The sequence below is a fragment of the Eriocheir sinensis genome, chromosome 38 (assembly GCF_024679095.1).
Source record: "Eriocheir sinensis breed Jianghai 21 chromosome 38, ASM2467909v1, whole genome shotgun sequence".
NCBI lineage: Eukaryota > Metazoa > Arthropoda > Malacostraca > Decapoda > Varunidae > Eriocheir > Eriocheir sinensis.
The window spans coordinates 10012989-10028502 of record NC_066546.1 but is presented as its reverse complement, the minus strand read 5'-3'; positions in this window follow the sequence as shown (position 1 = coordinate 10028502).

The window sequence follows — 15514 nt, the reverse complement described above, 5'->3', positions numbered from 1 at the left end:
TGGTGTAAAAATGATTCTTTGGCTCCTATTAAAGACACCGAGAGCCAGATTCACCTACAGCATCCTTTGATCTCGGTAAAAAGGCAGAACCGGGCATCTTTTGCTGAATAATTCTCTCGTCTATCTTTTCCGTTACCCTCCTGCGCCTCCTCCTCGTCCTCCTCCTCCTGTTGCTCTTCTTCTTCTTCTTCTTCTTCTTCTTCTTCTTCTTCTTCTGCTTTGTCTTCCCACTCCTCTTCGTCTTTTTCCTTCTCTTTCCTTCGTTCCCCTTCCTCCTCCCTCTTCGTCCTCGTCCTTCTCCTTCTTCCTCCTCTGGTTCCTCTTCCTCATTCTCTTCCTCCTTCTCTTCCTTCTCCTCCTCCGCTTTTCTCTCTTGTCTTTCTTTTCTTCCTTTTCTTCGTCAGCGTCTTCGTTACACTTTTTTTTGTCTGTCTTTTCCTTTTTTTTATACATCACCAACATTTTTTTCTGATTTTCTTTCTTTTCTCCTCCTCCTCCTCCTCCCCCCCTCCTCCTCCTCCTCCTCCTCCTACTGCTCCTCCTCCTCTGCAGCCTTAATTCTTCCTTCATCAATCTTTATATCTTCCTCATCTCCTCCAGGCCTCTTCGTCATCCCCTTGGACAGCTTTCCCCTACATTTCATTTAACTTTTAATCCTACCTCCACACCTGATCCTCCTCCTCCTCCTCCTCCTCCTCTTCCTCCTCCTCCTCCTCCTGCCTCCAGCGTACTCAGACTGGACCCTGCAGCCACCACCTTCTCCTCCTCTTCTTCCTCCTCCTGCTCCTTCTTTTTCTTCTTCCTCCTCTCCTTTCCTTCCCGTTCCTCCTAACTCTTTTTTCTTTCCCTTTTTGCAGTTCCTTTTTTATCTTCTCTTCTTTAACTTTGTTTTACTCCTGCCTCCTTATTTACCTCCCCGTTCTCCTCCTCTTCTTCTTCCTCCTCTTCCTTCTCCGTTTCCTTTCTCCTTCTTTCTTCTTCTTCCTCCCCAGGCACATAATTTTCAGTATGGCTGTCTCACTAATCCCTCTTCCTCCTTCTCCTTCTTCCTCCTCCTCCTTCTTCCTCCTCCTCCTCTTCCTCTTCTGCCCTTTTCTTCTTTCCCTTTTTCCTTTTTACAGTTCATTTTATTATTATTTTCAGTCTTTTACTTTACACACACACACACACACACACACACACACACACACACACACACACACACACACACACACACACACACACACACACACACACACACACACACACACACACACACACACACACACACACACACACACACACACACACACACACACACACACACACACACACACACACACACACACACACACACCACCCTCATCACCATCATCCTCTTCCTATAATAGTGATTCATAGGTGCATCGACGCATTAATAGCTCATATTCATCACCATTCATCACCATCTTCATCACCATCACCACCACCACCACCGATGATGAACTCACCACCGTTACAAAAGTGACTTGCGAATATGCATCGGACAGTTCCCTTCATTTTCGTCCTCGTTGAAAGTGAGTGAATGTGACATCTCTCTCGTTCTCGCTCTCGCTCTCATATTTATTGGTGAGTAAATAAAAGGTATTAAGTAATGTTTTAGAATGTGTTTGTTCGTAAGTGTGTAAACAAAGCCATGAGTTATCGATATTATTCACTTGGTTTCTTTGTTTTTCTTCCTCTTCCTCTTCTTCCTCCTCCTCCTCCTCCTCCTCCTTCTCCTCCTCTCATTCATTCTTTTTTTCTTCTCCTCGACAGGTAAGTTATTCTCACCTGCCTTCCTCACCTTCATTATCTTCCTCGTCTGAGTTATCACCACTAGAAGCCAACAGCAGAATCACCGCCTTCCTTCATCACCACCAACACCACCACCACCACCACCAAGACGAAAGATCAAAACCAGAATCACCTCTTTCTCTATTTTCATCACTACCACAACCAGACATCACCACCACCTCCACCAGTACAAGAGATCATCACCAGAATCACCTCTTTCACTATTTTCATCACCACCACAACCAGATATCACCACCACCTCCACCAGTACAAGAGATCATCACCAGAATCACCTCCCACCATATTGCCATCACCACTACCACCACCACCACAAAATAAGCGTCACCATCAGAGTCATTCCCCTTCCTATACATCCACCACCCCCCCAACCACCACCACCACCCTCAGCCACCTCCACATTATCATATAGACTCGGTGTCCCCAGTTGGGTTCCCTTCGTCTCGCCCTTCAGGGAATATCCGCTTCCTCAATTTCCCCAGCGAGGCCACCCTGTTTTCCCGGGAGGTGGGGCGCGGCCAGTCACCCAGCCACCCAATCACCCAGTCAGTCAGCCAGTCAGTCAGCCACTCAGTTAGTCACCCAGTCAGTCAGTTCCAGTCACTCAGTCAGTCAGCCATACACCCAGCCAATTAGTCACTCCAAAACCGTGCCAGTCACCTTGCAAGCCATTCAGTCACGAAGCCAGTCAGTCAGGTACTCAGTCAATTAGCCAGACTAATGAGCCACTCGCTATCAAGTCAGTCAGTCAGCCAGTCACTCACCCACTCAGTCACCCAAACAGCCAACCACCAAGAGATTCACATTGCCATCCTCCCAGCCATACAGCCACATAGCCAGTCTCTCCACCAGCCAGTCATCCACTTAACCAGGCATCCACGCAGCCAGAAACACACTCAGTCACCCAGCCACCTCGTCAACCACTCCACTACACAGCCAGCCAACCAGCCAATCAGCCAGCCTCTCCTCTACCCCCGTTCTCACCCTCCGGCCTACACCCCCTCGCCACACAATCAAATTTCACCCCACCAATCCCGATCGTGTCCAAAATCAGCCTCACTCAAGCTCGCTAAACCGCCTCGAGGCAGAAAACTTGTTAAGCGATTAGCGGCGATCGTTGAGGAACTGCTACCCAATGTTTTACTCTTTTTATTTTACGTTTTTTGTTGTGGTTTCGTTTTAGCTTTGTTTCCCTTTTCTCTTTTTCGTCGTTTTCTTTAGTCATTTTTTTTCTTTTGTGTCTTCATTTTTTGTCTATGTTGTTGTTTTAGTTTATTTTTTTTCCTCTTTTTCTTTCCTACTTGTGGTTGATTATTGTTTCCTTCCCCTTTTCTTCTATTATTTTTACTTATTCATTTCTTATAATCTTCGTCTCTTCTTTTATCACGTTATTTTTCCTTTCCCTTTTCTTTGATTTAGTTTTAGCTTTTTTTTTCATTTCTATGTTTATTATTCGCATTCTCATTTATTTTACTTCCTTCTTTTCGTCTTTTTTTTGCTTCTGTCCTTCCCTCTTTTCTTTCTCTCTCTCTCTGTTCAGTTTTTAGTTTAGTTTCACCTTTACTCTTCTTCCATCTTGTGTCTCATCTCCCATTTGCTGTCCTCCTGCCCTGGTCATAAGTGGGTGTCTTGCTGTTTGTATGTCCGTCTGTCTGTCCGGTCGTCGCGTCGTCCGGTCCTCCCATTCCTCAGGAGCTCGATAACCGCTGAACTTTTCTTGTTACGAACCCACAAAGAAACCAAGGAATTGTACGAGTCGAGCTACTCTCCCTAGATTCTTCCTCACGTCTCTATCTCGTCCTCCTCTCCTTCACTTTCCTTCCCTCTCCCTCCCTTTTTTCTCTACCGCTTTGCCTCTCCTCTACTTTCTCTGTCTCCCTCTCTCTATTTCCTACCTTCTTTATATATCTCTACCTCTCCCCCTCTTTATACTCTTTACTGTCTTCCTATCTCCATCTCTTACCTCTCTGTTTCTTCTACCTCTCCTTTCCTCTCTTTCCCTCTCCCTTTTTCTAGTCTTTGGTATCTCCTACGTTTACTATATCCTCTCTCTACCTCTCATTTTCTTTACTAACTCTACTATCTCCCTCTCTGCATCTTTTTTTATTTCCTTTTCTTCCTATTTCATTTTCCCCATTTACATCACATTTTTCTCTTCCCATTCCATTCATATCCACTTTTTCACCCTCTTCACCCCATTCACACCTGGCCGGCATCTACTTTCACCTTCCTTTAATTAACCTGGGAAAGTACCGCTCAATGAAGTCTGACGTAAGTGATTCAGAAACTTTTTATTATTTTTTTTTTCAAGTTGATATTAAAAAGGCGAGGGTTGTCAGCGGGCAGCGGAGACTTTCTTTATTTCTTCTTCTTCTTCGTGGAATCTTGTGCGGGCTGGGCTTCTAAAAATGGCGCTATTTATTATTCACTTACCACGAAGCTCCAGGAATTCGGTTAATGCGATGGCTGATGATGGCAATGATGGCTACCGTTTTGAGGGTTATATTTTGAAGAGCGCGAGAACTACTACTATTACTGCTACTACTACTACTACTACTACTCTTACTAATAATATTGTTGCTTATTTTTTGGTATATTCATTTTTTTTTTTTCTTACTTTCTCTTTCTGTGTCTGTTTCTTCCTTTTTTTCTGTGTTCTGGTTTCAACTACTGTTATCACTACTACTACTACTACTACTACTACTACTACTACTACTGCTACTACCACTACCCAAAACTCAGGTAACACTGCACAGGTACACCCCAAATCACCAGGTTATGAACACAATCACCTATAAGTAACTACAGGCGCGGGAGGCGATCTAACACCATCCCTATCTCTCTATACGTGAGTTAAGCGCATTCCACGTCCCTCACCATTAGTATTCGGCACCATTATCCCCTCATTCCCCGCAGTAAGGGATGAAGTGGTTTATTGACAGCCTCTGACATCCCTCTCTCTCTCCCCTCTCGCAGGACTTCCCATTACGATCATTCCTCTGCCATTTACGTCATTTTGGGAGTAATTTTGTAAAGCGAGGGAAATTTTACTGTGAAATTGACTATGCTGAATGATGCTAGTTTTGCCTGTTTGTTTGTTTGTGTGTGTTTGTGTGTGTTTGTTTGTTAAGTAAGGGCAGCGTACCCTCCACCGACCCCACTTTCCCTCTCTTTCTCTCCCTTTTCCTTTCTTTCTTTTCCTTTTCTTTCCTGTCTTTCTTTGGGTCATTCCTTCCTCTCTTTATTTTATTTATTCTATACGTTCTTAACTTTACTTTTATTTTTTTGTTTTGTTCTTCCTTTCTCATTTGATTTGTTTTCTCATGTCCTTTTCTCCCTTTTTCCCCTCTTGCTTTATTTCCCTCTTTAGTACCTTGAATTTCTATCCTCTCTCCGTTTCTCCCTGGCTCCTTTCTTTTATTCTCCCTTCCTTTCTCTCCCTCTTCATCTCTTTCAATCGTCATCTCTTCCTCTCTATCTCTTATTTTCTTTCCTTCTCTTCCTTCTCCCTCATTTCTCACGTCTCTTGCCCTCAAACTCTTCTTCCTCTTCTCGTCTTCCCCCTCCTCCTCCTCCTCCTCCTCCTCCCTACCAATATTGCCTTTTACCCTAGTCTTCCTATTTTCTCCTTTAATCACCCTTCCCATTCCTTACCCTAACCTCCCTCCTTCCTCCCTCCCTTCCCTCCTTCCTTCCCTCCCTTTTTCCTCCCCTACAGACATTTCCTTCTCCCTCCATGACCTACTTATCACCCAGGCACTTTATTCCCTCCAAAAACTCCTCCTCCTCCTCCACTTTTTTCTCTCTCCCTTTCCTCCAGATTCCTCCGTTTCTTGCCTATTATCCTGCTCTTTTTTTTTTTCCTTCCCTCCATCTTCATTTTCTCTCCTTTGTCAAGTTTCTTGTCTTCATTTGTTCATTATTTTTGCTTCTTTTTAATTTGGTGTACTTTTGTTTTTTTGTTTTTTCTTTTATTTATATTTTTTCTTCAAAGGAGGAGGAGGAAGATTTTTTTTTGTCTCCTTTTCTTTTATCTCTTTTTTTTTTTACTGTAATTCTTCTTTCAGACATTTCTTTGCATTATCCTCGCACGAAAAGAACCCTTCCTCCTCCTCCTCCTCCTCCTCCTCCTCCTCCTGCCTCTTTCATCACCGGTTCATTTTAGGACTGTCATCACATTATTATCTTTTTTTCTTTCTTTTTCTCTTTCTTTTTCATCATTATATTCTTTTTCGTCGCCGCCTTGTCTGTCTGTCTCGCTTTTCTCTTTATTTGCTTTGTCTGCATTCTTTGTGTGTGTGTGTGTGTGTGTGTGTGTGTGTGTGTGTGTGTGTGTGTGTGTGTGTGTGTGTGTGTGTTTCCGTATTTTTGTTTTGTTTTTTTGTTTCTTTTTTAGGCATGCATTTCTTTTGCCTATATCTTCAACTCTGTCTATCACTATCTATCTGTTAATCATGAAGGGAAAGTTTCAATGTCATTATCTTTACATGGTTTCTCTGTATCCTTCACTATCTTTTGTGCATATCGACCTAATTACTTTCTGTCTATAGTATGCCTTCCTTTAAGAACTACCGTAACTCTATCATGAATTTATTAAAGTACGACCGCATTCAATTCTTCGTTCCTTAAAGTTGTATGTATTTTTTTCTCGTTTTAATATTTCTCTCCTTTTTTTCATTGAGTATCTCTTTTCTTTTTCTCTAAACAGTTTACCGACTAGAGTTTCTTTCCTCTTCTCCAAGCAGTTTTTCGTCTTTCTTGTATTGCTTTTCTTTTTTTCCCAAACGGTTCTTCCAGTCTCATCGTTCTCAATAAGCATCATTACTGGACTCAGAAATGCAAATCTTAATGGTACACCAACACTTCAATAAATACTCTTTAAATATGTAACCGTTTTTCCCTTCTATACTGTCCCTTCCGTGTTTTCCATTCCCATCGCCTTTAATACCCATCATAAGCGGACCGGGAAATGCAAATATTAATGACACACTAATTTTTTTGGGGGGAGCTAAGCAACACTTCACTATATACTTTTAAATTTGTAACAGTTTTTCCCTTATTTACTGTTCCTTCCGTGTTTTCCATTCCCATCGTCTTTAATACCCATCATAAGCGAACCTGGAAATGCAAATACTAATGTCACACCTGCTTCTGAGGGCCTAAACAACACTTCAATACGTGTTCCTTAAATGTATAACTGTTTTTTCCTTCTTCAGTGTTCCTTCCGTGTTTTCCAATCCCATCGTCTTTAATACCCATCATAAGCGGACCGGGAAATGCAAATATTAATGACACACCTGCTTCTGAGGGCCTAAACAACACTTCAATACATGTTCCTTAAATGTATATCTGTTTTTTCCTTCTTCAGTGTTCCTTCTGTGTTTTCCATTCCCATCGTCTTAAATACCCATCATAAGCGGACCTGGAAATGCAAATACTAATGTCACACCTGCTTTTTTTGGGCCTATTTGCCGGCGGCCACTAATTCGGTTATCCATCAAGGCGGAGACACCGGCCACGCGGGTCATTACGGAGCCCACATCAATCATAGCCGCTGAAAATATGGTGATTGATGAGATAAATAGAGGTGATCCGATGATGATTCCATCCCTCTACACCCCTCCCTCCTCTCTCTCTCTCTCTCACCCCTATACCTCTCTCTCTCCTTGCCTCTCTCCCTCGTCTTCCTTCCTTCCCTCGTCCCTGTGTCAATATTCATGTTCCTTTCTTTATTTTCTTCTCTTTTAAATCTTCTCCTATATTATTCTCCCTCTTCTGCCTCTTCCCTACCTCTTCTTCTCTTCCTCTTCCTCTTCTGATGCTGGAAATGTCGTGGTAATGGTGGTGGTGGTGGTGGTGGTGGAAATGGTGGTGGCGGTGGCAAGCTGCATATGGATGAAGGTCTTAGAATGGAAATTAATATCGGGGCGGTGGAATATTCTTAAGGGATTGCGGATGATGCATTGCGGACTAGCGGTTATTTATGCTTCGGGTGACACACAATGGATGGCCGCGTGTTTGTTATTGTCGCGGGTCGGAGCGCCTCGCAATCCTCCGCGCGGGAAACGGTGATGCATCTTCTTCGCCGGGTCAGCAAATTGCGTATCATCGGCGCCTTCGAATGCCTGGAGTTGTTGCTGTATGTTGTGTTTGTCGAAGTCACTGTTAACTAGGACATTGCGTTTGACTGGGCTCTTGTATTATGTGTTTTTAATGTAGCGTTTTCTTGGTATCTTGTGATGATTATTTCTGTTATTTTTTACTGTTGTTGCTGAAGGTTTTGTTTATCGAAGTCACCGTTAAACTAGGAAATGGCGTTTAAGAGGGTTTTAGATTATTCGTTTTGTTGGTTCTTCTGTTTGAGCTGAATGTTGAGTTTTCTTGATCTATTTGAGGATCTGTTCTGTTGGTTTTATTTTTGCTGAATGTTTTTGTAATTGAAATAGCTTAGGAAAATTGAAGGAAAATGTGTAAAATCTCAGCCAGTCGAGTAGAGCAGGGATAGATATTTGCCTATTCACTTTCTTCGTCATTATTATTTGTGTTATTACCTCACAACTATCAAAGATGATATCAGAGAACGAAAGGAAGTAGACGAGCTGTAAATAAACCAGGTAAACACAAAGGAACCATTGAATTTCCATTCCTTCATCATACACTGGTTATTCAAATTCCATTCCGTAACCAAATGATGACAAAGAAAATTAACGTAAAAGAGAGAATAAAAATGAAATCAAAGAATGAAAGAAAGTAAAGAAGCAGTAAATGAACCAGGTGAACACAAACAAAGGAACCACTGACCATCTATTCCTTAATCATGCACTTGTTATTCATATTCCTCTCCGTAACCAAATGATGACAAAGAAAATTAACGATAAAGAGGGAATATTTATACCTTCTCACCGTCAACCAAACACAAGTACCACCACCATCACCATCACCACCACCATCAGCAGCTTGTCATCGCGTTATTGTCCATGTCGATCACTCCTTTAAATAACGCAATAATGACAAAAAAGTGTAAAGAGGATGTAAAATATATGACCCCCTCACGAACGGGCGATTCATCTCCCTCACGCGTAACAAATCGCTCCCTGTATTACTTTCATCCCGCCATTCACCTTTATCGATAACTCCTTCACCTTGTCATTCTTGGCCCTCGTGTTATATTGCATTATTTCCCTCAAGCACCTGATAAATATAAGCGTAAATCCTCCTTCGAGTTGAATACATTGTTAGTGGTTTCTTTATCTTTGCGTTTTCTTTCGTTTTTCAATCTGCATTTCCTCTACCGATAACTCCTTCCTTCACCTTGTCATTCTGTCCTTAGCCCTCGTGTTATATTCCTTCTTATTATTTCTTTTTGTAGTTATGTCGCTTTGTCACTTGTTTTCAGTCTTCAGGTTCCTTTATTGATGTCTCCTCCAGCTTGTCATTCTCTATACTCGGCCCTGATGTTATATTCCTCCTTATTCTTTCCCTTAAGCACATGATGAATATTAACATCAATCCGCTTCAAGTGAATAAGTACATGGTTAGCGGCTCTTGTACTTTCTCCGCGTTCTGAATGTTTTTCATTTATCATTCAGCAAAGTACCTCGTGAATAGACCATGAGCGTAAGGGCAAAAAGTACGCTCTAGAAACTTGCGTCTGTCTACTACTACAAATGGATCCCTTTTAGCTTTTCTGTTCCTTTTATTGCTAGTAAGTGTTCGTTCTAAATTGCTTATAGTATCAAGAACATTAAGGTCAATAGTGGTCATAAAGTTAATTGAACGATTATGGTAAAAAATCCACTATTGGAATTTGTCTTGATGCTACGAATGGATAACGTTTAGCTTTTCTTCTGTTATTGCTAGTGGGAGCTCGTTCAGTATGGCCAATAGTGTACAAATTCATGAAGGAAACAAAAATATAAAGGTAAAAAGTACACTATAGAAATTTAAATCTTGATAATACGAATGGATGGGGTTTAACTTATCTTCTCATATTGCTAGTGAGGGTTCGTTCTAAGCAGCCTATAGTATACGAGCTCCCGCAGCGAAATAACAGTGAAAAGATAATTCTGTACCCGTAGATTTGCGGGTTGGTGGTGCGTGCGGCTGCCGTGATAGCGTGAAAGCAGGTGTTGGCAATATTGCATGAACACCTGAGGGATTGGAGTGCTCGATCATATGGCAGGAAGCACGATACTTCACTTGTTATACGTATACCTGTCCACTTAGTATTCTCTTTGTCCTTGTGAATATAGTACGAAATCCACCTGTTCACCTGTTCACCTGTTATATACCTGTCCACTATATATTCCCTGTCCTTGTGAATACGATACGAAATCCACCTGTTCACCTGTTATACCTGTCCACTACGTATTCTCTGTCCTTGTGAATACGGTAATTTTTTGAACGGTGGATTTCGCTCTATTTCCTTTTTTTTTATTTCTCTCGCTCTTGCTCTTGCTCTCGCTCTCTCTATCTCACTCTCGTTCTTTTGCTCTCTCTCTATAGCATTCAGTTTTCTCTTTGATCCTTCTTTGTCGAGTCGGTCTTTTGAGGCATGAGTACAAGCCAGATCTTTCATGGAGGCGCACGCGAACAGTTTGAGGGTTATTTTATTCCTTTTTTCTACCATTGCTGAGCTTTGGTTTGCCTTTCTCTCTCTCTCCCTCGCCTTCCCTATCTGTCACGCTACGATCACTATGTATATACTACACACCAGTCGTATATGTTCCTCGGGTCAAACGTAGCATGAAAAACGTTGCCTGGGTGATAAAGGGAGTGACAAAAACGTGCCCCCCTTTGTGAAAACGTTATACAGACAAACGTTAAGAGTGTGTGTAGAGTGTAACAAATAGTGTAGGAGTCATATTCTTAAACAAAAACGTGTCCCCCCCCTTGTGAAAACGTTTTACATACAGACGTTAAGAGTGTGTGTGGAGTGTAACCAATAGTGTAGTGGTCATATTCTTAAACATTACTGCGCCAAAGGTCATTCAGTTAACACAGCTCTCTTAGGAGTTGTGCGCATGGCCATGAGTAGTGTTGTGATCGTGGTGATAATCTAACAAAGCCTCTGTATCATCAACGTGAAAATAACACTCATGAGAACCAGGTTAAGCACTTTTTAGGCCTTCGGAAATAGTGTATGTGAAAGACGGAAGCGGCTGAGAGTGCTGGCCTAAATAACTCCATACTAGGCCTAGGAGGGTATCAGGACACCTCTCCTCCCGAAATTGGTCTCTCTTTTTGGCCACTCCTCTGTACTCTGTTCATCAGCCGTAAATAGCGGGGGGGGTTTTTCATTACTGTTTTATTTTTGTTTACGCCCTTGAACTGTTTCCTTTGCTGTAAAAAAAAAAATACTATCAATTGTGAAGTATGATATGATATTCTTCCCCCTGCTCGCTTCTATTAGTACCGAGAGCACGTGTTATTTAGCTTGGCCATACCACTGCTACGAATTCTGAAGAGCGACATATATTCTATCCTTTTGTTGACATACGCTACCATAACTCCATACAAGACCTACTGCTACCAATCGTGAAGTGTAACATTATATTCTTCACCCTGTTCGCTTTTATTAGTACCGAGAGCACGTGTTATTTAGCTTGGCCATACCACTGCTACGAATTCTGAAGAGCGACGTATATTCTATCCCTTTGTTGACATACCCTACCTTAACTCCATACAAGGCTTACTGCTAGCAATTGTGAAGGATGATATACTCTTCCTCCTGTTCGCTTCTATTAGTACCGAGAGCACGTGTTATTTAGCTTGGCCATACCACTGCTACGAATTCTTAAGTACGATATATATACTCCCTTTGTTGACCCAGGCTACCATAGTGGACGTAGTTACTAGCAAGGGCGGTACGTATCATCGAAAACTTTCCCTATAACATCTACGAACAAAGACACACCGTAACCAAACTTTCTCCCTCTATAAAAACGAACCCCATACAAGTACTACGAAAGCCAGGACACGTGACGTACATACAGCGGCGGCTACTCACGCTACGAATGTATATTTTGTGTGTGTTTTTTTCCTCGCGTTCTCCGACTCCTTCCCGGCCACGTCCAACGCCGGGCCGTCCCTCTCTTCATCGATATTCTCTAAGCAACAAAGGCGAAGTTGGCAGGAGTTTCCGAGCCCGCTGGAATTATATTAAGTGGGTTGAGGGTGAGGGGGCGGAGGCAGAGACGGCGGACGGAGAAAAGAACAGACGTTGTGGTGGTGGTGGTGGTGCTGGTGGTGGTATGGTGGTGAATGTATTGTATAGTGTATTGTATTGCATAGTGTAGTGTGTGTATTATGCAGTGTAGTTTTCCATGGATTGTGAAAGAGATATATAGATAGATAGATAGATAGATAGTTTGTTTTGATATTGATTGTGAAAGAGAGATTAATATAGATAGATAGATAGGCATAAGGATAGCTAGATAGAGATAGAGAGATAGATAATAATAGTTAGATAGATTGATAGATAGATACAGAGAGACAAAGAGATGAAGCTAATCTATATATCATAAGAGAAAGTGATTTATCTTCTCCATAAGTAATTCGAAGTCTTCAGTTTTTTCTTGTCTATTTTTTTCAGGTCATCAGTCATCAGTCTTTCTAATCTATCAACTATTGCGCCTCATCCATTTATTTCTTTTTTGTCCATTTGGTATTTTATTTTCATTTTTTTCCTCTGGTCTTTCATTTTTCTTTCCCTTTATTTCCCTCCTGTCTCTGGTGTTCTTTTCCTTTCTTTTCCTTTCTTTTCCTCCTTTCTTTCGTGTTCCTCTTTCCCTTTTTTCCTCCTGTCTCTGGTGTTCTCCTTCCCCTTCTTTTCCTCCTCTCTCTCGTGTTCTTGCCCTTTTTCCCTCCTGTCTTTGGTGTTCTCCTTTCCCTCCTTTCTTCCCGTCTTTCGTGTTCTCCTTTTCCTCCTTTCCTCCTGTCTTTCGTGTTCTCCTTTTCCTCCTTTCCTCCTGTCTTTCGTGTTTTCCTTGCCCTTCTTTCCTCCTGTCTTTCGTGTTCTCCTTTCCCTCCTGTCTCTTCTATTCTTCTTCCATTTCTTTTCCTCCTGTCTTTCGTGTTCATTTTCCTCCTTTCCCTCCTGTCTTTCGTGTATTTCTTTCCAATCCTTTTCCCTTCTTTCCTTTCCTTCGTTCCTCCCTTCATGTTTACTGCAGTCCATGTTCTCCCTTCTTTCCCTTCCTTTTTTCTTTTTTCCCCTCATCTGTTTCGTTTCTTTCTTTCCCTTCTTTCTTTCTGTCTCTCTGTATTTCTCTTCCTTCTCTTTCCCTTCCTGTCCCTTCTCTTTACTCCTCTTCTCTTCTCTCTTTTCTTTCATTTTCTTTCCATTCTCTTTCATTTTCTTTCCCTTCCCATTCCATTCTCTTTCTCTTCTCTTTCCCTTCTTTCCCTTCCTTGGTTCTTTCCTCACGTTTATTGCGGCCACGTCTTCGCCTTTTTCGGAAACAATATCCCGTGCCAGCTTACTTTTCCTCTCCCGCTAACCTCCTGTCTCTCTCTCTCTCTCTCTCTCTCTCTCTCTCTCTCTCTCTCTCTCTCTCTCTCTCTCTCTCTCTCTCTCTCTCTCTCTCTCTCTCTCTCTCTCTCTCTCTCTCTCTCTCTCTCTCTCTCTCTCTCTCTCTCTCTCTCTCTCTCTCTCTCTCTCTCTCTCTCTCTCGCTCCCTTTCTTTGTTATGCATCATTTAGACGTATTTATTCATACTTATATTTACTTTTTATTACTTTTTACTTTTTTACTTTTTTATACACGCCAAATAGCAGCAGAAATTGATTGGTGAGAGAGAGAAGAATAACGAGGTTTGTGGTTGTTCCCAAATATTGACTCCTCATTAACCAACAAGAATATGCAACTTCCTCTTCGTTTTCTTCTTTTTTTTTTCTTTCTTTCATTAAATTTTTCTCCCTTCCAATGTGTCGATTCGGTTTTGGGGGAGGATTAAAAAAAAATAATAATTAGACTTGTAAACACGGCCTCTGAGAACAGGGGGGGGGAGGGGGGGAAGGAGAGGAGGGGGAAGAGGGGTGAAGGGGAAGGAGAGGAATGGGAGAGGGGTGAAAGAGGGGGGGGTCCAGGTTTCCCTTTCCTCCCCTTCCTCCCATTTTTTCCTCCTCTCTCTCTCTCCCTCTCTCCCTCCCTCTCTCTCGGGGTTAATTATGAAGGGCAGGTGAGGGGAAGATGTGTATGGGGGGAGGGGGGAAGGGGGGCGGGTAAGGGGGGGGATGAGCAGTCTTTTGTTTAGCCCTGCACATGTCACTCTCAGCCTGTTCCTCCTCCTCCTCCTCCTCCTCCTCCTCCTCCTCATCCTCCTCATCCTCTTCCTCTTCTTTCTTCCTCTTCCCCGTATTCTTCCTCTCCTTGTTCTCTTTGCTTGTTTTCGGTTTTTCAAGTTGTTGTTACGCACGTGTTATCTCTCTCTCTCTCTCTCTCTCTCTCTCTCTCTCTCTCTCTCTCTCTCTCTCTCTCTCTCTCTCTCTCGCGCTCTCTCTCTCTCGCTCTCTCTCTCTCTCTCTCTCTCTCTCTCTCTCTCTCTCTCTCTCTCTCTCTCTCTCTCTCTCTCTCTCTCTCTCTCTCTCCATCACCCTTATTTACCTCTTTTCTCTCCCTCTCTCCTTCCTCCCCTCCATTTTTCTACCCTCTACCTCCTCCTCCCTCCGCCCTTCTTCCCCTTCTTCGCCTTTCTTTCCTCCCTCTCTCCCTCCTCTTCCCGTTAATACCTTTTTCTCTCTCACACTTTTCTCTCCAGTTCCTCATTTAGTGTTTTTTTTTATGTGGAGGAGTTTTTTTTTTCTTAGTTTTCTCTCCCTCTTCTCTCTACTTCCTCGTTTATCCTTACGTCCTACTTCTCTGTCTCCTTTTTCTTCTTCTTCTTCTTCTTCTTCTTCTTCTTCTTCTTCTTCTTTTTCTTCTTCTGCTTCTTCTTCTGCTTCTTCTTCTTCTTCTTCTTCTTGTTTTTCTTCTTCTTCTTTTTCTTCTTCTTCTTCTTCTTCTTCTTCTTCTCCATCTATGTAACTTTTCCTGATTCAATGTACACCTGACGTAGTGATTTTAGACCTATGAAAGCCCTTCTCTTTTTTTCCTCCTCCTAATCCCTTTTTTTCCTCTTTCTTTTCCTCCTCCTCCTCCTCCTTCTTCTTCTTAGCTACTTCTTCCTTCTAGAAATATCAGATTCATTTTGTTATGCTTGCGAAAACCGTCTTCTTCTTTTCCTCCTTCTTCTCCTTATTTTCCTTCTCCTCCTCCTCCTTCTTCTTCTATGCAAAAATGCCAGATCTACGAAACCATGCCTCTCCTTTTCCTCCTATATTCCTTCTCCTTCCCTTTATCTTCTCCTCCTCCTTACTTTCCTCAACGTCCTTCTCCTTGTTCAGTGCTACATTCTCCTACGCCTAAATATACCAAACCTTTTTTTTTTTTTACCTTGCGAGAAAAATGGAGAAAAGTGTGAATGGAAGTACTTTAGGCCATTCACTTTTATTGCTGTGTGTCGCGGGGGAGCGGAAGGCCTCCTGAAGACGGTTCCTTAAAGCCTCAAGTCGCGGGCGAAGGTGTAAATCCACGCCGCTTATTTCGTAATCCCAGAAATTCGTCGTGTATAATAACGTCTTCGTATATTTTGGTGTGTTTTTCGCGTACCTTGATATTCCGTAAGTCCTTCTGTCACTCCACGTAAACACGGACTCTCTC